Source organism: Schistocerca serialis, chromosome 2 (genome assembly GCF_023864345.2).
Source record: "Schistocerca serialis cubense isolate TAMUIC-IGC-003099 chromosome 2, iqSchSeri2.2, whole genome shotgun sequence".
Classification (NCBI taxonomy): domain Eukaryota; kingdom Metazoa; phylum Arthropoda; class Insecta; order Orthoptera; family Acrididae; genus Schistocerca; species Schistocerca serialis.
Window position 1 is genome coordinate 286628261 of NC_064639.1, and position 25983 is coordinate 286654243.

General features: G+C 43.3%; 1 protein-coding gene and 1 pseudogene across 1 annotated transcript in view; both read right to left on the reverse strand.

Annotated features, from left to right (window-relative positions):
• The window catches only part of LOC126457055 (long-chain-fatty-acid--CoA ligase 1), a 632391-nt gene that overhangs the window by 457226 nt on the left and 149182 nt on the right, over window positions 1-25983 (reverse strand). The gene's annotated exons all lie outside the window — the stretch shown is intronic.
• LOC126458836 (5S ribosomal RNA) lies at window positions 7667-7784 on the reverse strand (annotated as a pseudogene).

Genomic DNA, 25983 nt, shown 5'->3' on the forward strand with positions numbered 1-25983 from the left:
TTAGTTTCGTCAGTATGTTCTTCCACCTACGCTCAATGGAGCACGTTATCATGATTTCATACGGGATACTCTACCTGTGCTGCTAGAACATATGCCTTTACAAGTACGACACAACATGTGGTTCATGCACGATGGAGCTCCTGCACATTTCAGTCGAAGTTTTCGTACGCTTCTAACAACAGATTCGGTGACCGATGGATTGGTAGAGGCGGACCAATTCCATGGCCTCCACGCTCTCCTGTCCTCAACCCTCTTGACTTTCATTTATGGGGGCATTTGAAAGCTCTTGACTACGCAACCCCGGTACCAAATGTAGAGACTCTTCGTGCTCGTATTGTGGACGGCTGTGATACAATACGCCATTCTCCAGGGCTGCATCAGCGCATCAGGGATTCCATGCGACGGAGGGTGGATGCATGTATCCTCGGTAACGGAGGACATTTTGAACATTTCCTGTAACAAAGTGTTTGAAGTCACGCTGGTACGTTCTGTTGCTGTGTGTTTCCATTTCATGATTAATGTGATTTGAAGAGAAGTAATAAAATGAGCTCTAACATGGAAAGTAAGCGTTTCCGGACACATGTCCACATGAAACATTTTCTTTCTTTGTGTGTGAGGAATGTTTCCTGAAAGTTTGGCCGTACCTTTTTGTAACACCCTGTATACGCAGACTGAAGTGGCGAACGAAAATTTGGAGACTCGGGTTCGAAACCTGGCCATGGTCCAAATTTTGATTCGTCACTTCAGTTTGCATATATACAACATTTTTTGATATAGTAGCATGATAGCCGGCCGCGGTGGTCTAGCGGTTCTAGGCGCTCAGTCCGGAGCCGCGCGACTGCTACGGTCGCAGGTTCGAATCCTGCCTCGGGCATGGATGTGTGTGATGTCCTTAGGTTAGTTAGGTTTAATTAGTTCTAAGTTCTAGGGGACTGATGACCATAGATGTTAAGTCCCATAGTGCTCAGAGCCATTTGAAGTAGCATGATATAATGCCTACTAGAAGGTTTTATGGCTTGGTGAATATATCATAATAAGGTGTATGATAGCACCTTTTGTTTATTTTTTCATACGAATTATGTCAAAAGTGCAGAACATGTTTAACTTCGTGAATTTTGTTATAATCTGTAAACTTCATAGTTAGCTCAAGCGCCCTAGTTCTGCAAAGTAGGTAACGGTAGAATTCAATGAACTAAACGCTCTCAATCCCTGCTACCAGTCCTTGCTGCTTACAATAAGCGGTACGAATTATTGTACTTGAACTATGTAGCAAGAAAAGTATGTTGCCAGGCCAGCAATTGATTCTCTCCGTACCAACCAGGTCCCAACTTTCAGAAAGTTCCTGTGCTCCTTTACCTCTGCCTGCAATCCAAGGGGGACTGGGTTTGCTAAAACGTTTACAGACTATGTGGTGGTTTAAGATGTAGCAGTAATCTGATATTTTTGTTTTTTGCAAATACTGTGGCTAATAAATTTAAACAAAAAAGTGTCCTATTGTTGTTAAGCGAGGCTACCCCGTATATATGAATGTCAGGAAAGTAATTAAAATTCCTCACATGTTTAGCCCATGTGCAACATCTTGCAGCTGAAATAATACGTCTAAAATACAATAATGTGAATATGCTGGTGTCCTCCACAAAGAAGGCAAATAAGTGAATAAAATACAAAGGTTAGATAATTCCGACAGAATTAATTACTCGTAAATCATGTTCTGACTTTTTTCTTGTTAAAGCTGTTCTTGAAAGCACCTGCCCATATTGCCACATTTAGAGAGAGACTGCCAGATTTAGCTTAGCCACCACAATATATGGTAACCAAATGAGGTAGCTGGATAAATGCTACCATCTTTTACTGTGACAAATTTGAAGACATTAAATCGATAAGAAGGCGGAAATTCCAGCAACTAATTGAGGTTAACATCTGTTTGCTTCATTATGTTGGAAAGTCTTGCGTTGCTGCCTCCACTGACTTTTGTTATGTCGTAGATTCTTTTGAAGCCGCTGATGCAGGTTCTATTAAAGATGTGCAAGTGACATTCAAGAAAACAAACTTGAAGCAAGACCAAATCAAATTGTCCGAAAGAATAGATACCATCTTGGTATAGTTAAGGCTAAACGGTCATTTGATCTTCTTCCTCTGTGCTGGATGCACGCTCATTGCCCGAACCCGTGCGGGACTCGGTAAGATTGTCTGCCGCGAGTAATGAGTGTAATGGGCAGGGCCACCACGAATGTTGTGTGTGGACATTAGTGGATCTCACGGGCAGCGTGCAAGGGATAAATCCCTGCAGTAACACTATCCTCTGTGCCCTCGGTGGCTCAGATGGATAGAGCGTGTGCCATGTAAGCAGGAGATCCCAGGTTCGAGTCCCGGTCGGCGTACACATTTTCAACTGTCCCCCGTTGCTGTACATCAAGGCCTGTCGACAGCTTAGGGTCTTGATTTAATTATCATTTCATTGTCAACATGTTGTAGTTCATCAGCACCATGTGGCTCTTTCGTGCTTGGAACTGGTTCAGCATTTTCATACAGCTCCTGCGATTATCTACATGTATTGGCAACGGAAATATTGCCATGTCAGCAACATCATAGCAGTGCCTCTTAGGCTACTGTGTATCATGTCACTGTAAATCCAGTTCACAGAAGCAAATAACTGTTAAGGTACCTAATGTTCTATGCTAAATGTAGCTTATAAATTTCTGGTACAGGCTGATTTTTGAAGGACTGTAGTAATGTATATGTGCACTATCGTATTTTACGGACTATAATTTTTCTTCGAAAAATAGCCTCCGAAATTCAGGTGAGTCTTATACTCAAAATTAATGTAAAATTTTGATGTACAATTCCAGTCAGTCTTAAATGCTGCGGGAAACCTATCTCTATCTGGCAACATTGGATTCAGCTGTCAGTAGCAGTGCACCGATGCGCTGAACATGAGTTGCGGGGATTCACAAGCTTGCTGATGTGTCCCTCCCGCCCACCATCACGAAACCAGAACACCGTCTAGCCCATGATGCGTCATTGCAATCTACGTGCCAGTGAACTTGAATTGAAAGTGATTTTTGTTACCGGTAAGAGCACAATATCTTTGTTAGTAGCTAGTTTAGTAATGGAAAAAGAATAAAAGGTATCCATATGATGTGGTCTATAAACTGAAAGTAATAGCATATGCAGAACTTGGAAACAGCGCAGCTGAGCGGTATTTCGGCATACCACCAACAGAAAAAACAATTCGCGATTGGTGGGAAACTAAGGAATAACTGAAAAAAATGAGGAAGACTAAATGTGCGAATGGAGGACTGAATGCAAAATGGCCAAAACTAGAAGACGACGTATTAAAATGAATTCAAAGACACCGTGAAAGTGGCATTGGAGTTAATACAAAAATGATCCAAATATACACGCTCGTAATCTAGCGCGGAAGTGGAACTTATCAGACTGCAAGGGTGAAGATGGTTGGCGCTACAGTTTATGAAGCGTCATGGACTTAGCATGCCAAAAAAATAAAAAATATCAAAAAATACCACAAGAGTATGAAGAGAAAATATTATGTTTCCATCGCTTTATTATTCAGCATCGAAAGAAAACCAGTGTGGCACTAAGCCGAATAGGGAATGTGGACGGCACTCATCTGATGTCTGATGTGCTGAGTAACAGAACTGTTTCCATGAAAGGTGCTAGAACTGTAAATGTAAAAACAAGTGGACATAAAAAAGGCACTATACTGTTGTACCTTCATGTTGTGCTGACGGTATTAAACTTAAACCAATGATCATTTTCAAGCCCAAAACAATGCCAAAACCTCCTGAAATACTGCCAGGTGTTGCTATTCGCCCGCATCTCGTGGTCTTGCGGTAGCGTTCTCGTTTCCCACGCCCGGGTTCCCGGGTTCGATTCCCGGCGGGGTCAGGGATTTTCTCTGCCTCGTGATGGCTGGGTGTTGTGTGGTGTCCTTAGGTTAGTTAGGTTTAAGTAGTTCTAGGGGACTGATGACCATAGATGTTAAGTCCCATAGTGCTCAGAGCCATTTGAACCATTTTTTGTTGCTATTCACGTAGATGAGGAAGGTTGGTTGGATGGACGAGGATGATATGAAATTACGATTTAACAGAGTGTGGGAGAGAAGGAAAGGTGCGTTATTGAAGAAGAGTTCTCTTCTTGGACTTGATGAGTTTAGTAGTGATTTGAAAAAATTCTGTGAGAGAGAAATTGAGATAGGGAAATACAAATGGTTCAAATGGCTCTGAGCACTATGGGACTTAACTTCTGAGGTCATCAGTCCCCTAGAACGTAGAACTACTTAAACCTAACTAACCTAAGGACATCACACACATCGATGCCCGAAGCACGATTCGAACCTGCGACCGTAGCGGTCGGGCGGTTCCAGACTGTAGCGACTAGAACCGCTCGGCCACTCCGTCCGGCTGGGGAAATACTGATCTTGCTGTTATTCTTACTTGACAATTGCAAGCTCTTGATGACTCTTTAAATAAATGTGAGTATATCAGAGAGGAACAAATGGATGATGGATGAAATCCAACATGAATTCAGGCCGAAGGGAGCTTTAAAACGACCTACAATCAAACAAGTGTGTCAGTGGATAAAACAGCCCTGGTATAGAGCGAGAGAAGACATTATTGTTAAATCTTCCAAGAAGTGCAGCACGAGTAACGCTCTCAATGGCAGTTAAGACCATCGTATATACGAAGAGGACAACGATGACGACGAAGAGGAAGAAGAAGAAGGTTCAAATTTCGATTTTCAGGAATTTTAAAGGTCAGTTCGGTTTTATAAACTCAGAATTTTTTTAGTCTGGCTTTGCAGTCTAATAATAAAAATGTTATTTTTTGAAAGTCTGCTTAAAAATTAAGGTGCGTCTTATATCCGTAGCATCTTATAGGCCTTAGAATACGGTAGTGTATGTATCAGTCTTGTCTAATGTAACCTTTGAACAGATAAGCTTAATTTGTTTAATCCTATTGTTCATTATAGTGATATTATTACATTAGCTGTTTTTAAATTATACTGTATAGCATTTCACATAGCATTACGGATCATCTAGTTTTCATTTAAACAGTGCTGTGTGTTATGTTCCCGATTCCAAAACATTTCTAAAATTCGGACTTTTAATACTTCGGACCGGGACTCGCCCCAATAAATACGGTTTAGTGAGGTTTCTCTGTCAACCCAGCCGGATAGCCGCAGATGCTAGCGCGCCCCTTTCGGGCTCGGCCAGATACACGGCCACGCATCGAATGCTCTCTGCGGATTAGCGACATGGGCCGGTGTGCCGGGCAGCCTGGACGTGGTTTCCAGGCGGTTTCTCACATCCGACTAGGTGAACATCGGGATGGCACCCATGTCCCGCCTCAGTTACACGATTTGCAAACATTTAGAAAACAGGGATGAGACTACACGCAGACCGTTGGGGTTCACATATTCCGCCCCAAGCGGCAAAGGGGTAGCGACAGGAGGGGCGTCCAGTCAGTATCTAACTTTAACATCATACCAAACCTGATAGTAACCTTTGCGACCCCGAGCAGGTAGGGGATAAAAGAAGAAGAAGATGAAGATGAAGAATGAGGTTTCACTGTACAACAGCTCGCCTTATCTCTAGACGAAGCGGCCACAGTGTCGTTTCGGCAACGAAAAAAAGAAAGCCTGCTAAAGTTTTCGGTCGTTGTGGAATATACTTATCTATACATGGTAATTCGAAGGAGCTGCATCCGAGCTTAGGTATTTTCATCGGTAGAACTAAATGAGCGCTGAAGATAGAACACAGGAATTATTTTCATCTGTTCTTCGCTTTTTTTCTTTATCACACCTTTCGTTCCATTACGACCGACGGTTAACGGCCCCGGACCTCATTAACATTCTGCAACACCGAATTCCTCCGACGAATGGTGTGACCTTGGCACAGTTTCAGAGACTTTGAACCCCTGTTTTGTTGTTGTCTTTCCCTGTGACTAAGAAATGAGACAAAGATAGCAGCGCCTTACTGCTCACTTCACATAAGTGGACTATGCTGAAACAAAAAATCGAGTTATGCAACCTTCAATGATAACATTGGAAATGCACACAACTTGTAAAAACTGCCAATGACATCCTTTGCATCAACGGTATTGTTTAATTGTGAACCACAGCAACAACTACTGTCGCTCATTCTTTAGAACAGACTTCCTGTTATGTGGTGTTGTAACTACATCTTGAAGACGAAAATTATGAAGATTAGGGCTATGAGCGTCTCCTATTCACGTAACTGGGGAAGCTTTATAATTGTGCCCCATTTATGACAGCTACAGCTGGTTAATGAAAACGATAAAACTTTCAAACACTTTGTGTACAGCCATTTGTCTAACACTGCGAATGGTAGTAATGTTGCTGTTGTCGTCTTCAGTCCGAAGACTGATTTGACGCAGCTCTCCATCAAACGTCTATCCTTTGCAAATCCCTTCACATCTGCATAATTACTGCAATCCACATTTTCAACTTTGAACTTGCTCAATGTAATCGACATTTAGTTCCCCTGCCGCTGCCCCCCCCCCCCCCCCCCCGACTCACAAACACACACACACACACACACACACACACACACACACATATACACACACACACACACACACACGCGCACGCGCGCACGCGCGCGCGCTATTTCCTTCCATTACCAAATTAAGTAATACTTGAAGCCTTAAGGTGTTTCCCATCAATCTACCCATTTTTTAAAATTTCTGGCACATAGATCTTTTGTCTCCTATTCAACTCATTACCTCTTCATCGGTTATCCTGTCTCTCAAACTTACCTTCAGCATCCTTCTGTAGCATTACGCTGCAAAAGCTTCCATACTCTTCTTGCCTGCACTGTTAATCGTCCATGTTCCACTTTTGTACACCGCTGCATTCAAGATAAATGTTTTCTGAAAAGGCATCCTAACACTTAAGTTTATATTCGGTATTAACATTTATATTCGGTGTTAACATTTCTCTTTTTAAGAAAAAGGTAACGATGAGAAAGGTAATAAGAACTCGTACAGCAAGTACATTATAGTGGCACCTGAAGCAAAAGATAAAAGAGAAAATTGTCCCTTCAACTACGTCCACATTGTACAAAAACTGTGTTTCTCATTATCATCGTCATCATCATCATAATAATGTTCATCATCATCTATTTTACATTCACTTCTTGATAAAGATCCTGGACTTTTGTATGCAGTACTATCAGTTGCACACATTCATGTTACTCGTTTCTAATATCGTCAATGCATCTCCCATTACATTGCCGACATGCATTAGAAGCCCATGCCACTATGTAACAAAATAAAACTGGTAATGCGTATATATCCTTTCCTGTCGCTTCTAAATCTTTTGATATAAAAGCTGTTACTTACAAGAAGACTACACAGCAATCGGATTTTTTAAATTGTTTTACGTTTATGGTACGTGAAGTTCAGAACTCAAATATCAGTCTAGCAAAGTAGTTGAGGCCCAACGGTACCGACCGGCCGCCGTGTCATCCTCACAGCGCATAGGCGTCACTGGATGCAGCTATGGAGGGGCAAGTGGTCAGCACATCGCTCTCCCAGCCGTATGTCAGTTACCGAGACTGGAGCCGCTACTTCTCAATCAAGTAGCTCCTCAGTTGCCTCACAAGGGCTGTGTGCAGTACGTTTGCCAACAGCGCTCGGCAGACCGGATGGTCACCCATCCAAGTGCTAGCCCAGCCCGACAGCGCTTAACTCCGGTGATCTGACGGGAACTGGTGTTACTACTGCGGCAAGGCCGTTGGCACCCGTAGGTTCAGATCCCTTCAACGTCCACCTTTGAGAGGTACAATCCTAGTTGGAAACCACAGCTCTGGTCTATATGATGTGCTTGTTCGGACTGACCGAGTGGCGTTAGGCAGTGGGTAGGACACTGGAGGAGGACGGTTCAAATCGGAGCTTCCATTGCATTGGGCGAAAACTCATTCACGGCTGCAGGCTGAATCCACGCAACTCTAGCGAAGCAAATTTCGCTGTTTACTGCTCCGAAAATATTCTCGGAAATGGGTACTAGCGGATCCAGATTTCTCCTCGACGCTGCTGCACTATTAAACCTATCTACGTAAAGATCGCCAGTCTCACTTTGACACCAGTAATACTGTCCTCCTTGCAATCCACCCACCATCGAAAGGATTCTCAGACCCGCCCGCCTGATGTAAAACACACCGCAGTCACTATACCGTTCGCAGCTGGTTTCTAGCAACTAGCACTGGTAATTACATCCCAAACAAAGGAGAATGACAGTTCAAAGGAAAAAAAAAACAACAAATGAAAAACAAATCTCCACATTTCTAGCTCCGTTTCGTCCATTAAAACTCTTTGCAGCCATCCAACTGCGCTACGTTCTGATATGAGACATCTGCCCACCAAGCACGTGTTTCTTCACTAAAACTGCAACCCTCGTCCAGAACACCAGAAAATGCCTATGGAGGAAACGAAAAAAATGAAGCTGAGCACATATACTAGTGGTGCTTGTGTATGAAATCAGTTTGCTGATTTCCACATATTTAAAAATATATGTATATTTAATGATAGCCGGCCGCTGTGGCCGAGGTGTTCTAGGCACTACAGTATGGAACCGCGCGACCGCTACGGTCGCAGGTTCGAATCCTGCGTCGGGCATGGATGTGTGTAATGTCCTTAGGTTAGTTAGGTTTAAGTAGTTCTAAGTCTCGGGGACTGATGACCTCAGATGTTAAGTCCCATAGTGCTTAGAGCCATTTGAACCATTTTTTTGCTGATATTTCCTACTATTACTCTGTCACGTTGACTATAAGGATTATCTCGATCGTGTATTCGGTGGAGATGGTTGGGGAATGAGCCATGATTAAATCTCACACGAATTATGATACTTGACGGCCAGAGTGGCCGTGCGGTTCTAGGCGCTACAGTCTGGAGCCGAGCGACCGCTACGGTCGCAGGTTCGAATCCTGCCTCGGGCATGGATGTGTGTGATGTTCTTAGGTTAGTTAGGTTTAATTAGTTCTAAGTTCTAGGCGACTGATGACCTCAGAAGTTAAGTCGCATAGTGCTCAGAGCCATTTGAACCATTTGAATTATGATACTTAAAAACACCTTGTTTGCCTTAACTGCAAGGAACCAGGGCTTGGAAGGAATGCTTGGTCATAATAATTCCTTTTATTGTGTATCGATGATTTATATTCGTCTTCCCATTGCATCTCACTCGTGTATACAACGTAGTCATTGGATCGGATGATAAAAAAATCTTTCTAAAAGTGCCACTTCGAGCGGCGGTCTTCGCTAATTCAGCGGCTATTTCAATGTATACTATCTGATCAAAAGTATCCGTACACCCCTGCGCAACTCGGAATTGACCACTAGATGTCACTATTATTATTATTATTAGTAGTAGTAGTAGTAGTGGATGGATGGATGAAGAGTGTTTTAAGGGCGCACGACGGAAAGGTCTTTATAGCCCGGTCAGTAACAGATTGAGACGGGTGTCAAGAAAAAACTCAGAACAGTAAGATAAAAGAGAACGTAAAACACAGGTAACAAGCTTGGAAAAATATGTGCCTACCCACACCGAAGCGTGGGACGAAGCATACCGTCAGCAGTAAAACATGGACAACACAGGAAGAAAGTGGTAGAGGGAGCTCAAACAATATAGCAGATGGAAGTGGCTGGCTGACCGCAAGGAAAAAAGTGAGGAGTCAGCCACTTTGCAATACACTAAAACCTCCAGCCTAAAAGTTTAGGCCAGAGTCCGGACACATCACAAAACTTTAAAACCCTAGACACACACATCTCGTTATTAGCTAAAACACAGGCAGATCCCCATCAACTTGTGCTTCTGCCCTTGCATCACGGTATAAAATGCAGTCTGTTAAAATGTTCCGGACAGAGATGTGCACACCACAAGCATCACAAAACGGGGGATCCTCCCGCCGTAATAGAAAGCTATGTATGAGAGGACAGTGCCCGATCCGAAGACGCGTGAGGGTCACTTCTTCCCGCTTGAGCACCCGCCAGGAGGTACGGCACGGCCGAGTTGTTGACTTTACCAACCGCAGTTTATTGGCCGTCACCGCCAGCCATTCTTCCTCCCACAACGCCATGTACTTCTTGTGGAGTGCAGAAATGACAGACTGTAAGGGGATAGGACACTGGACCACATCCTGCTCTCTGCAGGCCTCCTTGGCAGCCCGATCGGCCTGTTCATTGCCCCATATTCCTACATGACCAGGCACCCAGCAGAAGGACACCTCCTTACCCCGCCGTTGGAGCAAGTACAGTTGGTCATATATCAGCTTGACCATATCCTCAGTTGGGTACAGATTCTGCAATCATTGTAAGACACTAAGAGAATCGGAGCAGAGGATAAATCGATTGCCCCGAACACGTTTCATCCGCTCCAGTGCCTTCAGGATCGCGTGGAGCTCCGCTGCGGAAACGGTATATTCATCAAGGAGTAGTAGCAGTAGTAGTAGTAGAAATAGTTATGGTGATCGGAGATAGTATTGTATACGAAAAAATTAAGTATTAATGTATATTACATAATTTCAGTACAGCCTGTGTTTAAATTATGGGTAACAAATGAAATGGAATAAATAAAATCCTAGATGTCACGACAGGCTGCTCCACCAGTATAAAAGGAGGCGGAGAGTATTATACTGTCAGCAGAGAAGCAGTAAACAGCAGAATGGGTCGGTCGGGACAGCTCAGAGACTTCGCATGTGGACTAGTCACCGGATGTCACCCGAATAACTGTTCCATCAAGAACTTTTCAAGCCTTCTACAGTTGCCCAAGCAGACTGTTGGTGATATGATAATGAAGTGGAAACGCGCAGGAACAACGACAGTCAAACCAGGCAGACTTCCTGTACCGACGGAGATGGACCGTCGAGCACCAGTTTGTGACACTTGTACGGAGAGGGAATGTGTTGACATTTGCACAGAGCCCAGGACATTGTAGGTAACGGACAGGGTGTTCCAGAAATAGGATACACGGGCCTGTCCGCAGCTATCTGCTGCGTATTCTGGAGAAGGCCAAAGCCCATTTCCTGCACAAAGTTCCCTGTCCCCGCCCAAGTTCGGAGTGTGCGTGGCTTTCTCGCACTGCAGTGGTCTTCTGACGGCAGTTTAGTCCTGAGATAACAAAGTTCACTTAAACCAGCAAACGGAAGCTTCTACTCATTTACAACGGGTACCAGTATGTAGTAGACTATGCAAACAAACAAAAAGTGACTTACTGCCGTTACAAAACTTTTAAAAGAATAAATGCAAATGAAAAAAAATGGTTCAAATGGCTCTGAGCACTATGGGACTTAACATCTGTGGTCATCAGTCCCCTAGAACTTAGAATTAATTAAACCTAACTAACCTAAGGACATCACAGACATCCATGCCCGAGGCAGGATTCGAACCTGCGACCGTAGCAGTCGCGCGGTTCCGGACTGAGCGCCTAGAACCGCTAGACCACCGCGGCCGGCAAATGCAAATGAAGGAGGTCCAAATAAAATAACTCAGTTGTAGGGGAAGGGAGGCATTTTTCTATTCCACTGAAGCGGCAAATGAAGTACTAAAACGTTTTGTCAGCGCAAAGAAGCGGAAAAAAGAAACAGAGGCTACAGTATCGTCAGTTTACGCTGAAGAATTAGTGCAGCACTTCAATCAAGGCTACGACTGAGTAACGTCGTTACCGTCATGCCGAAGTGCGAAATTGACGTTACATCGAATTAGGTGGAAATATTTAAGAACTACACAAAATCTCAACTAGTCTGGAGGAATATTCTTCGAAGAAAATAATTTACTGATGAATGATAGTAGCAATTCTTCACTTGCAATTCATAACAAGGGACCGAATAACAAAATATTGGCCTTTGCCAGCGAAAAGAGAAAAGGATGTTTACTAAACTGCGAATCATTCTTCGTGGATGGAACTTTCAAGAGTTCCAGCACACAGTGTGGGTAGTTGTTTATACTCCACGCCGACGTTGATAGTTCTTGGGAGGAAACAAACACCATTTCAGTTTTTTACGTTTTACTACCAAATAAAAAGCGAGAGATACATCAACTTTTTTTAAAGCTACTGAAACTAACTGGATGGAACCCTGCACCTCTGATGATGCACTTCGAAATTGCCGTCGCTCAAGCAGCTAACAGTTTGTTTCCTGGAACAGAGATTGCTGGTTGCAGTTATCATTTGAATCTATATAATTGAAAACAAGTTCAGTATTGCGGCCTCGTTCCATCTTATAAGGAAAACGAGGAAATACGCTGTCACGTAAGTATGTATTCTGCTCTAGCACGTCTTCCCATGGAAATGTTGGATGATGGTTTGCTGTGTATTCAGGATAGCACGCCTGAAAACCGAAAGATTCAGGACTTATAACTATTTTGTGGACCAGTGGCCCGATAACGAACATATGCCAGGGCAGACATGGAATTGCAGTGAAAGACGCCATCGCACTGAAAACGTCTCAGAAAGATGGAACAGAAGAAAAAATATATTAATATCAAAAATTTATCTGAGTATTTACTCATCATAAGGCTGCAACAGTCATAACAAATACCTTGTTTCTCAATTAAGTGGTCCCCTTTGTTTGCACCATCAAAATATTAAAAGAGATGTTGAATTTCATTGTCAGTTCTCATTAAAACAGCTGTGTCAAAATAAATTTGGCAGAAAACGCGTAAATGAGCCACTGTGAAGCTGTAACGCCGGAAATGCATATCCTCGTATTTCCATCTATTGTACTATAATTTGTTTTCCTTATTTTTGCTACCTGAATATATGATATTTCTGTGTCTTTACATATTGTAATTGTTTTACTATTTGTATATATATGCATTTATGTCGATGTATAATTGGTTTGTTTTGTGAATATTATTTGTATTTATAAGCTGGGTCTGGCCTAGGGAAAACTATACTATCGAACGAATACATCGATAGGTCGTGGGAAGAATCAAAGTGTGTAGGATCTTTGGTAGTGTTAACTCTGCCGCGTGGAGCGGGGGCAGAGCATGAGAAGGGTCTGGCTGGGGTGGGGCAGTGGAGCAGGTGTGTTGTGTGAAGCTCCCGCGAGTTGCCGCGCTTTCGGGGTTTGGCAGCATGTAATTGCGCTCGACTTGCGATGATAGTTTCTGACATGGTGTCGCGGGCGGGAAGCATTAGCTGGCGCACATCAAGAGCCCGTTTCGTCTGGGGACCGTGTCGAGAAGAAGGCGCGCCAACATCCAGCTTCTGCAACAGCGACGGCCGACAATGAGTGACTGTCACCACCTCCTCGATCGACGACTTCAAACCTTCAATCAACCAACAAGGAAGACTAAAAGCACGTAAAGTTTCAGAACTGTATGGCAGACCTCAGCTTTTCAAACTGTTCCATTTGCCTCGCAAAATTACAGCAACTTAGCATGAACTTTTGTTGCTCATTGTCCCAATTGCATTACCAAGCAGGGTCCCTTCCTTTTCCGAAATCAACCCGAGTGTCGTTGAAATTCAGATGCCAGCATTAAAGTACAATCATTCCATTTCACTGCTTTAATTTCAAAGTTCAGTTTAAGTATTTATAGCTGGCTACAATATTTAGATTACGCAAGCACAAATTAAGAGTGCGAGTTTTGTTACCGTATTTTAGCTTACCTGTGACTGCAGCTCAGCTTGGTACGTACTAAATCTTACTATTGTTAATTGTTCAGAATCATTTAATTCAAGTTCAAAGCTAAATCTCTTATTTCTAAATTGCGTAGATTCAAGTAGCTTTTGAAATGATTGTTGAGGTAGTCCAAGACTAACCGTATTTTACTGAATTTCGATGTGCTTAAGAAAGAAAGCTTCTTATTAATTTCATTCACTAAATTAACTTTCAGTTTTCCGGTTTTATTAATTCTTTTGCTAAATTAAGTCAGAGTGCAGCGAAAGTTGTTACTTCTGACAAACTTTCAGTTTTCACACTACACGTGTCAACCTTCAGTTGCCACGCTTCTAGTGCTAATTATATGTGTAATTACCTTTCTTTTTCAGTTACTATAGTAATTGTCCTTAGGACTGGCGACCGTAATTTCCCCCAAATCTCAAATATCTAATTACCGCTAGTCAATTGTTAACGTAACGGCCGCACATTTACTTTCTTCATTAACTTTAACCCTTTTCAAAATTAATTTCCACCAGTTTCAGTTGCATTTTTCCTTTCATTTAGATGTAACCCTTTCCTCCCTCTTTACCGACAGATTAACTTTGGTGACGATTGCTTTTCCCAAATTTCCATTAGGTACACGCGGTTTAATTTTTCACTGTCATTAAGGTCGATAAGTGAGGGGGAGGTTACAAAGCGATACATGTGAGCAGGAGCCAGCTCGCACAAGGAGCTGTGCTGAACTGCTAGACTTTGTTCTGGTTTGGCGAATGCCTGGACGACGTTAGCTACCATAAAGTATAGTGCCAACAGTGAAGAATAGCGTAAGCGGTGTTATGTTCTGGAGGTGTTTTTCATCGTGAGGGCGTAGCGCCCTTACTGTTCTCAAGAAAGCGGTAATTTTGGAAGAATATTAAGACATTTTATAGCAGTGTGTACTGTATGCAGTAGAGGAACAGTTCGCAGACGACGATGATAGCAGCATGACACTGCACCTTGTTATAAAGCAGCATCTGTGAGGCAACGGCCGGCCGCTGTGGCCGAGCGGTTCTAGGCCCTTCCGTCCGGAACCGCGCGACAGCTACAGCCGCAGGTTCGAATCCTACCTCGGGCATAGATGTGTGTGATGTCCTTAGGTTAGTTAGGTTTACGTAGTCCTAAGTCTATGGGACTGATGAACTCAGATGTCAAGTCCCATCGTGCTCAGAGCCATTTGAACCATTTTGAGGCAACGATTGTGGACTACAACATTCCTTTAGGATGAGATACAAAGTCGATTTCACTCCAGGTCCCAATGCCAAACATCACTACCTTGGCTTGTTTCGGCTTTTGACGATGAATGGTCTGCTATTCCTCCCGGACATTCAGACATTTCTTTCTAGGTGTCCCCAGCGGAGTTTAAGCCGTCAGGGAAAAGGATGGACACACCGTGTATTAATACACTCCAGGAAATGGAAAAAAGAACACATTGACACCGGTGTGTCAGACCCACCATACTTGCTCCGGGCACTGCGAGAGGGCTGTACAAGCAATGATCACACACACGGCACAGCGGACACACCAGGAACCGCGGTGTTGGCCGTCGAATGGCGCTAGCTGCGCAGCATTTGTGCACCGCCGCCGTCAGTGTCAGCCAGTTTGCCGTGGCATACGGAGCTCCATCGCAGTCTTTATCACTGGTAGCATGCCGCGACAGCGTGGACGTGAACCATATGTGCAGTTGACGGACTTTGAGCGAGGGCGTATAGTGGGCATGCGGGAGGCCGGGTGGACGTACCGCCGAATTGCTCAACACGTGGGGCGTGAGGTCTCCACAGTACATCGATGTTGTCGCCAGTGGTCGGCGGAAGGTGCACGTGCCCGTCGACCTGCGACCGGACCGCAGCGACGCACGGATGCACGCCAAGACCGTAGGATCCTACGCAGTGCCGTAGGGGACCGCACCGCCACTTCCCAGCAAATTAGGGACACTGTTGCTCCTGGGGTATCGGCGAGGACCATTCGCAACCGTCTCCATGAAGCTGGGCTACGGTCCCGCACACCGTTAGGCCGTCTTCCGCTCACGCCCCAACATCGTGCAGCCCGCCTCCAGTGGTGTCGCGACAGGCGTGAATGGAGGGACGAATGGAGACGTGTCGTCTTCAGCGATGAGAGTCGCTTCTACCTTGGTGCCAATGATGGTCGTATGCGTGTTTGGCGCCGTGCAGGTGAGCGCCACAATCAGGACTGCATACGACCGAGGCACACAGGGCCATCACCCGGCATCATGGTGTGGGGAGCGATCTCCTACACTGTCCGTACGCCACTGGTGATCGTCGAGGGGACACTGAATAGTGCACGGTACATCCAAACCGTCATCGAACCCATCGTTCTACCATTCCTAGACCGGCAAGGGAACTTGCTGTTCCAACAGGACAATGCACGTCCGCATGTATCCCGTGCCACCCAACGTGCTCTAGAAGGTGTAAGTCAACTACCCTGGCCAGCAAGATCTCCGGATCTGTCCCCCATTGAGCATGTTTGGGACTGGATGAAGCGTCGTCTCACGCGGTCTGCACGTCCAGCACGAACGCTGGTCCAACTGAGGCGCCAGGTGGAAATGGCATGGCAAGCCGTTCCACAGGACTACATCCAGCATCTCTACTATCGTCTCCATGGGAGAATAGCAGCCTGCATTGCTGCGAAAGGTGGATATACACTGTACTAGTGCCGACATTGTGCATGCTCTGTTGCCTGTGTCTATGTGCCTGTGGGTCTGTCAGTGTGATCATGTGCTGTATCTGACCTCAGGAATGTGTCAATAAAGTTTCCCCTTCCTGGGACAATGCATTCACGGTGTTCTTATTTCAATTTCCAGGAGTGTATTAACTAACAGCTGTCCGATACTTTTGATGAGTGAGCCGTGGCGCCATGGACTTAGTAAACTGTTCTGTCTGGCGCCACTGCCTTAGATGTATCGACTATCCGTCTTGCGGCCCCATTGCCAATATCTATGAGGTAGAGTTGGTGGCTAGTGTCCTTAGGTTTTCACTTGCTGTATACGTGGTTCGCTGGCCCGAGAGGGAAGCACGAAGTTTGCGGATTGCCAGTAACGTCGCGACAAGAGGTGGTCACGAGGTCCGAGTGGCCGAAGCCACGAGCTGCGGAAGGAGGGCTGCGCAGAGCGAAGATACCGGAGTACTTCACCGGGGTTAGCGTCAACTACAAGCAGCAGGCCGACATCCCGTCGGTTGGCTGGCAACATTCGTGTCGGACGACCGCTCGTGGCTTTGCTGCCCTCCTCTACCTGACTTTCATCGGCACCACTCAGTAACCGCTGCGACGCACCGTGGTTCCAGGGAACTGGGAAGGGGAGTAACATTCTGTAATCCTCGTGGTGATTTGTTTCATTGTCTACCTGCCCCCCTTATTATTTTCTGGTTTCTACCCGTCCCTCAGAGTTTTACTCTGTCGGCTTTTTGGTCGTAAATATAGGCAGTAGTATTGTACTATGACACTAGTTGTTTGAAAATTTGTCCCGCTATTATATTGCCTTTCCTTTCTGATCTGCACCTGATCATTAATGTTCTAGTTAATCAGCTCATGGTTGTAAATAAAGCCGGAACAGTTGTAGTCTACTAAAGCACAGGTTGCCGTTAAACAGAAGAGGGACCATGTGGTTAGATTTAGCTGTTAACCGGTTCAATTCTTTGACAGTAATTGCAATTTCTCAGTCATTAGTTATAATCTGAACAACCTGTTTACTGAACTGTTCGTTGCTGTGTTTGAAAGACCAGGTCATTGTTGGTGTATTTTAGCGGATCTTGTGGTTCCGCCGAGTGAGTTCTCTTATAATAAGAGTTCACGCGTAGTGTTTTAAGAAGTTCCTTCAGAGCGGTCTTAATAGCTGACAATCAGTTTAACTTTGAAAATATTAACAGCCAACTGTCATCAGGGCTTTAGTCGAAATAAAATTGTCAGAATGGACGGGTTGGGATCCCGTTTCACTTTGGTTTCCGATTGAAATTAAGAGGTTGGTTGCTTTTAAGTAAGACTTATCATTGTCATATTGTTTGCTAATCTGTTTAACCTTTAAGCACAGGTGTGCATCTTAACCCTGAACCTTTCGACATACAGCTTTGAAATTAAAAGTTAAGTCATCTGTTTTGAGTAACTGAATCACTCTTGTCATCAGAGGTGCTTATATAGTTTTCATGTGTTGCAGAAGGGCATTTAATAAGAGAGACTGTGTCTAACATGGTAGTAAACACCTCTGTTTGACCCGATAACGGGCGCGCTGCAGGTCCGACCGTCTTGTAATCATTGTCATATTGTTTGCTGTTTTGTAAAACAGCAGTTCAGATTTCTTTTGCAAAGAATAAAACTTATTCAGGTTAAGATTTAAGGTCAAAAGATTTTTGCAAATTTGTTCATTTTGTTAAAGAAAATTTTATGGTTAAATGCTTTGGTTATCTGTAAAACGCACTGTTAAATAAACAGGTCGTGTGGAAAGAAAGTTATATTGGTGGGTCCTAACTTCCACGTTTTCCTTAAATCCAGTAAGTACCTCGTATCAATGAGATAGTTTTGTTTTACGTCAGCGTGTCCGTTGATCCACTTGACTCTAATTAAATTAAACCGTGACCTTCCTACTCCCTTTGTTCGTACTGAGACAACTTCTACTCCTTTGAAGAGAAAACCCCGCCATTAGGCCCCGAGATTACGCGACGCCGCACCCGCGGCTGTTATCGGGTTTCCGACTTGGGCGATCGATGCTGCTCTGTCTTTTAGCATCTCGTTATTTGTCCTATAGAGGCATGGTGCACGCCGTCTTAGTTCTCTGAAGAGGGAAAAACGCCTCGCCGTTCCAAGAATCGAACCAGGTTCAGCCGCTCAGCGACGGAAGCGGACACACTTGTCAACAGCACTGTTAGAAAACGAGGTTTTTACGTAAGAAAGCGGCCCGATTTGACGACACAAACGACCTGCTTGGCTCATTAAAACGTTGTGCGTAGCGACGTTTGTGAAGTCAATGTTTCATCTGTCAACGGTGTGTCGCCGCCGACTGGTTTGCACACACTGGTCGATGCGGGCGGCGAGGGGTCTTGTTTACACGGGGCAAATGTTTACCCTGAGTTGCGAGGCGAGGCGCACTCGCCAAGACTCGTGCTGGACGCTGGGGATTTTTTTTTTCTCCGGCACGAGTCGTTGCCACCGCTAAACAGCGCGGCTAACAAGTTTAAAACGGCGCGATGTGGCTGTTTGCCGTATGTAACGATCCAATTTGCAGACTGGATTGGTTCAGGCAGTTAGATGTTGTTACCAATGTCACGGCACAGTCTATACGATGGTGTAATTTATTTCACTGCCACTCCTGCCACTCTGATCGACGAATTTTTCTACTGGAGCAGGGAGTGCTGGATTGATCCCGTCGGAGTAACTTCACACTACTGTGCTTCAAAGTCCGAAGAAAGTGAAGCAACAGCCATGGTTGTTTCGCCACAGAACTGATATCCATCTATTGCGTAGCACTGTTTACGGAAAAAACAGTATAAAGACAGGTAAAACGCATAAGACTTCCTGTATCAGCAAAGCGCAGCATTTTGTGAGACCAACAACAAGACAAAAGCCGGCCGGTGTGGCCGAGCGGTTCTAGGCGCTTCAGTCTGGAACCGCGCGACCGCTATGGTCGCAGGTTCGAATGCTGCCTTGGGCATGGATGTATGTGATGTCCTTAGGTTAGTTAGGTTTTAGTTCTAAGTTCTAGGGGACTGATGACCTCAGATGTTAAGTCCCATTGTTCTCAGAGCCATTTGAACCATTTTTGAACAAGACGAAAACAACATCCATCCTGAGATTTCAAATGAAAAACATCGCCTAAAGGCGTTCTGCACCTAGTTCCTCGCCAGGTGTTGTACCAACGACACGGTGTTCACCCAACTGTACTCCTTTGGATCTCACACCACAACCACTCTACATAATACACGACTTGTATAAATTGGATGTTTCAGGAGGAAACACACGTATGTTAAGAGTTATACTATTGGTACTGAGGATATTATTGACCATTCTGGAGAGTAAATGGCAGAGAACCGTAAGCTATATTACCGACGGTTTCAAAGAAGCGGCTGGGTATTTGAAGTTATCAGAAACTGGAACGATGTGGTTCATATCAAGTTGCAAGGCCTCTGATTCTTGTCTTTAATCGTTTCGTTTTAAGATCAGTTTTTCGTTACAACCCATGTTCTTCAAAATTTCCCTCACCGGAATCACTACATTTTGCAGCCCGTTTAAACATGATATGATCTTAATCGTGGTTGTACACAACTGCTCCAATTAGCAACTACTATCTGTCCACTCTGGCCGCAATCCTTACTGAAGTTGCCAATACCATTTTTGAACATGAATTGTGGAGGTAAAGAGTCATCAAAAGGCGTACTGAAGTTGCAAGTACCATTTTGGAACATTAATTGCGGAGGTAAAGAGTCATCAAAAGGCAAAACACACACACACACACACACACACACACACACACACACACACACGCACGCACACATACAGAGAGAGAGAGAGAGAGAGAGAAAGTGTCTGAACGTTACGCAACATTGGGCATGTGACAATTCATCCAGTTACACCGTGTTCCGTATTACTTCCATAAGAAAAATACCTACTTCATATGCATAAAGGGCCACTGCTCTTGCTCCTACACTATCTTACTGCCATTTTTTTAATACTTCGACCTAAGTAATTATGTTCTTTTACAGATTTTACATGAAATTATCAGCTTTCTATATATTGAAGAAGTGAAAAACATGTATGGTATGATTTTTAGCGTTAACCGTTAATTTAAATCCCTGAGTCCAACCATTCAGATAAATTTTAGGAGTACCAAATAGTGCGCACTCTTAGATTGTGTTATATTTGGGCATTTCCAATTTTCTGTTTGACAAAAAGTACATGCCCGCGGATATCATAAACTTCATTAAGTCTTATTCATATATACTTCATTGGTCACAGAGGTTCTGTGTCATTCATTATGTTAAATCATCTTTTTGATCGAGAGAGCTATATAAATATAAGCTGGAGAACTGAAACGATAAAACAAGGTAAATATAATTGAAATTGGAGCTCCTATGCTGTCTCCAAGTTTAGAGTTTGGGTCCAGCTGCCAGAGACTGTGGTCGTGTGTGTGTGTGTGTGTGTGTGTGTGTGTGTGTGTGTGTGTGTATGTGTATGACCATTTTTGACAAAGGCCTTGTTCGCAGAAAGCTAACTTTCCGACAGTCTTTTTGTTGTGCCTTCCTGCGTCTCAGCGCTCCGCCATATGGTGAGTAGCAACTACCCTTTTAATTATATGTTACATTCATGTCTGGATTTTTCATTGTTCAAGTTTAGAGTTTCGTTATCTTTTCGCCCTTTTAGTGAAAAAAATACTGCCTTGTGTAAAAAAATCTTTTTTAGTCTGAGGAAATGAAGTTTTGCTGTTAAATATAGTAGTCTTTTGTTAAGAGGTAGAACGTTCGGTGTCCTTCTAAACCAATTGTCTCGTTTCTTTTGGTCACAGGATACGGTCTCTCATCATGAGTCAGCATATAAACAGGTTCTGTGTATTCTGTTGTGGCTCTATTTATAACTGAAATTTCTTGTTTAATGAAATCCCATATCTGTTTCGAGATTATACACGCAAATGTGTGTTCATCGGTGTCTGCTAGGCTACATGTGATGCACATGAGTGCTGCTAGGTGAATTTCATGGAGCTAAGAATTTATTGGAATTTTCCTATTCACTGCGAAGTACCATATGTCGCCAAGTAAGATGGCAGATGTGAGCTATTTATGTTTCCCAAATAGCTGGCCAGTACTTACGTCCACATTTCCGTTCTACCACATTCCTTAAGTTCTAAAAGGTCTTTATAGATTTCATTGGCTTTCATAATCAGTTTTTAGGTATTCTCTTGTACTATACTCCAATAACAAGCTTCTAAAATGGCAACGCTCATATGGAATATGTTCCACATTCATCGATGGAATGATGTTCGTAGGAGCGATTTCGTACAGTGAGGTGAGGTTATCTGGAGCTGATCAAATGGTTCAAATGGCTCTGAGCACTATGGGACTTAACATCTGAGGTCATCAGTCCCCTAGAACTTAGAATTACTTAAACCTAACTAACCTAAGGACATCACACACATCCACGCCCGAGGCAGGATTCGAACCTGCGACCGTAGCAGTCGCGCGGTCCCAGACTGAAGCGCCTAGAAGCGCTCGGCCACCGCGGCCGGTGGAGCTGATCAGCACTGTTTATAAGTGGTGCGAATATAATGAGCTTGCACGTCGCTGAACACATCTATTAATTTCAATCCTCTGTGTCGCGTTGAAAGTGTGAGGATATCATAATCTTACTTTGAGAATGTGACAACTACTAACGAAACACACGAGGGCCACTAGGATACCTTTTGGTATGTTGCAAGACATAGGACGAATTTGAGCAACATAGTTTATCTTTGATAGTATGAAGATGTTTACCGGATAGACCTTTTGCAGTTCATCTAACTTCATATTATACGATTGAACACAGCTTCTTATGCGGTGCAGGACAATTTGTGATTGGCGGCGATGGTGTGCTGTAATCTGGTTTTGAACTCTCTTCCTGGATAATTCATATGTAGGATTTCTGGAAGTTGGTCGTGGTGTGCAAAACCCGATGTTCATAAGTGTGGACTACTTACGCTTCAACTTAGCCACTGATGCAGCTTCACATCGTTGTGTTATCAGCAGTGCGGTTTCAACATCACTGGTACTTCTTACTAAGAGACCGTCATTATCTGCGTACTCTCAACTTTCAATGTTTTGTCCATTTATTTGTAAACCTTTCAACTGCTTCGTTAGTATGGCGAGGAATGGCTGTATTGCGGTTGCGAGTAACGCCATTGATACTGGGCACTATTTATTTACAGAGCTGTTGATTTGGATGGCTGCAAGCTGACTACTTGTCACAATTTGTGAAGCGATAACCTGTAACAAATCCTGTATTCAAATGGTTCAAATGGCTCTGAACACTATGGGACTTAACTTCTGAGGTCATCAGTCCCCTAGACTTAGAACTACTTACACCTAACTAACCTAAGGACATCACACGCCTTCATGCCCGAGGCAGGATTCGAACCTGCGACCGTAGCGGTTCCAGACTGTAGCGCCTAGAACCGCTCGGTCACTCCGGCTGGCGGAAGCCCATCTCTTGCAGTGTGTGGAACAGATTAGATGAATGACCCTGTCGATGGTTTATCAGTGTTTATAGTGATTATAGCGCATCTTATCTTGGAAACTTTTCTATAGCTAAGAAGGCTTTGTAGTTTGCTAAGGACTGAATATGGTATCGTACAAAGATCGCGGTGCTACACCGAAGTCGGCAACTCTCATCGATACCACGCACGTTAGCGATGTCTTGCTGCAAGCCGCAACGATGAAAGAGAGGGGCTGAAGAAGACTCGTCTTCTCTCTCAGCACAGCAACGCCCTCGAACGGAAGTCAATACAGATCCGAGCATGGATGCTCTGAGCCCCACTTCGTGACATCAACTGAAGCATTCAGCATCATCAAATAGGCCAAAAGAGTTATTCGAGTCTCAGATGGAAATGTACTTCCGTAAATGTTCAACATTGTGCTTCCTTCATGAGAACAGTTTATTAATCTGTGCATGAAGTGATGCTTTAGTAGTCAGTGACAATTGCAAATTTTCAAGCAACCCTGTGGCAAATGATTGTATCAAGTTAAGCAAATCTTTTTATCACTCATGTAAGAAAGTGAACTAATACTTCATATCTCTGTTGGTCCATCATGGCTAGGGGACATCGGCTGGTTAAGTAATTGTCAATGTCAATAAAATTCACCAACAGCCATGTACTTTAAGATATTATTTCCGAAACTGGTAGCCATCACAATAAAATGTCTTAAAGTATACATAATTTTATTGACACTGACAATAATACTTATATGTTGTAGTTCCAATTAGCCATCTCCCAGAGCAATCAAAGAACCCACAGTTGTGACCGGGCGATTGGAGTTTTGTCTGGTCGTAACACTGAAGAATGGATCTATTGTAACCATCACAAGTTCGATGAGGTCCTATGACGACATTCATCACTTTTTTTTTCCTTCTTCCAGTTAAAAAGATAGTCATTAGTAAGTAAAGCGATCGCTCACAAGTTTTCAACTGAAAACTGCCTGGCCTTTCGGACCAAAGTCGATTAACCCTTCTCAGAATTCTTGGGGAATTATTGTAATGGGATTAATTAATTCGTTGTAAATCATTATTAGTTTATCTTTCATTTCATGCCAGAATGTTTGGCGTATTTGTACCAAGGTTCCGTCAAGCTCGTGGGATTTATTTTTCGGAGTAAGGAAGACGATAGTTTTCAGGTTCATCGATTTCTTCTGTGAGACGTTCTGCGTCCACTGGGGTGAGTCCTTTTATCAGGTTGGTTCTCATTTAGACCAGTGCATTCTCATCAATTCCTTTGTTAGTATCCAGGTCAGCGTAATGTTTGTGAATTGTGTTTCTGATATCTAGTGCCGTTTCATCAGGTAACTTTTACTTTCGTCAATATTTTTCTAGTGTCCTTTTCATTTCACGTGTGAAGTGGAAGACAGGCGGTTCTTCATCATGTGCTGAGTTCGTAATTCTTGCTCTAATTTTGATACCTTCTAGCTGTTCCTTTCGTAAAAGCCGAATTTTGGCATGGATTTCCTTATTTTTGGTGTAATTTTCGACAACGATAACGTCAAGTTTATATCGTTAGAAATAAATTTCATTGTTAGTTTGTACCACGCGTTTCTACTGTGTGAGTAGCATATCAAACGCCTCCTGATTTTTGGTTCAAACGCCTCCGGATTTTAGGTTTTACACACTTCAGACACTAGGTAAACACTGAGTAATAAGAGTTACATCTAGTTTCGCAGTCCGCCCACGCCTTAATAAAAATTTCTCGGCATTCTAGATACTGCAAAGGCGCAATGTTGAACTTCCATAGATCTCTGCTTCTGTAGATTTCCTGTGTCTTCATATTTATGGTGCAAATATACACAGCGTGGTCAGAGAAACACGTCCGCCAGATTTGGGTTTTAAAACGTGTTGCTTAAGATTAGATATTAGGTTCCACCTAGCCTGCTTGCCGAATGGTTAATGAGTTGGGTGAAACCGTTTAGTGCGCCACTCATGTGAGTGAATCAATTAAAAGTAATTCCTTACTGATCTGTTCAAGTTCTGTGGACTTATTAAATCTGCTGTTTGATCTTTCGGATTAGTTACACAATTAAAATCTCCAGTTATATTTATATCCTCGCAATGGTTTCTAAAAAGAGGAACACTCTCTTGTCTAAATAAATTCGTCCTGATGGCTCCTGTTGCTTGTGCCTGTCATAAGTAACCGTAGACTAAGATACGTTTCCTAGTAGCTTTGGTCAGTTAAGGTTTTACCCACAGTATCTGGACGTTATGCGTGTTGCATACCTATCGGTCGTTGTAACGATGTCTTTCTCTACGTATGTGATCAATGTCTTACTAGATTCCGCTAAAAACCGGAAGCAGTGCACCGTTTAGAAACAAAGTGAGGATATATAAATGGCCGGGTAACTTATGGAACGTTTTTGTTCTACATGGGTAGCCTCCTGTCTGTTATATAAAAATGAACAGTACTTATAGCATAATCGAAATTGTCAGTGGTTAATTCAGATTTTATTCATAAATTGTCAATGTGTAATTTGAAACAGAGGGCTGTTGTAGTAAAAATAAGGAAACAATATAGATTTATCGTGTAACGCTAGAAAACGTAATTACCTCAACACTGAAGTTAAATAGAAAAACCACAAAACATCAATAAATCAAATATCCTTCAGTAATTCGTCGTACTTATATAAAACTTGTTTCTATTACTTATGAACAACTTTCGCATTTATCAGTAATAATAGGAAAAACATGCCTTTGTTCATGATGGAGATCGTTCTGTTGAGAGAAAAATTACAGTAATAATTAATGTACTTTTATATGTTTATGCATGTAAACTGTACTTGGATCGAAACTACTTGCTTTGGTCACACAAAAGCGCAGAAGTTACGTCATCAACTGATTTTTATTACTTATAAAATGCAATTTATATTCTGTACGGATATAAAATACACAGTTACTGGCGCTGAATGACGTGCGGTTCTAATTATGTACAAGAAAAACAGACGAACAAAAAGCAAAGAGAAGTCATCGGTTCCCAGTATGTCTCTTAAGCATTCATATATATTCCTTCCCTGCCAATGCTACCAATACTACCATTAATCCTACCATTTACTGCGTCATTCATCTAGTGCATAAATCTC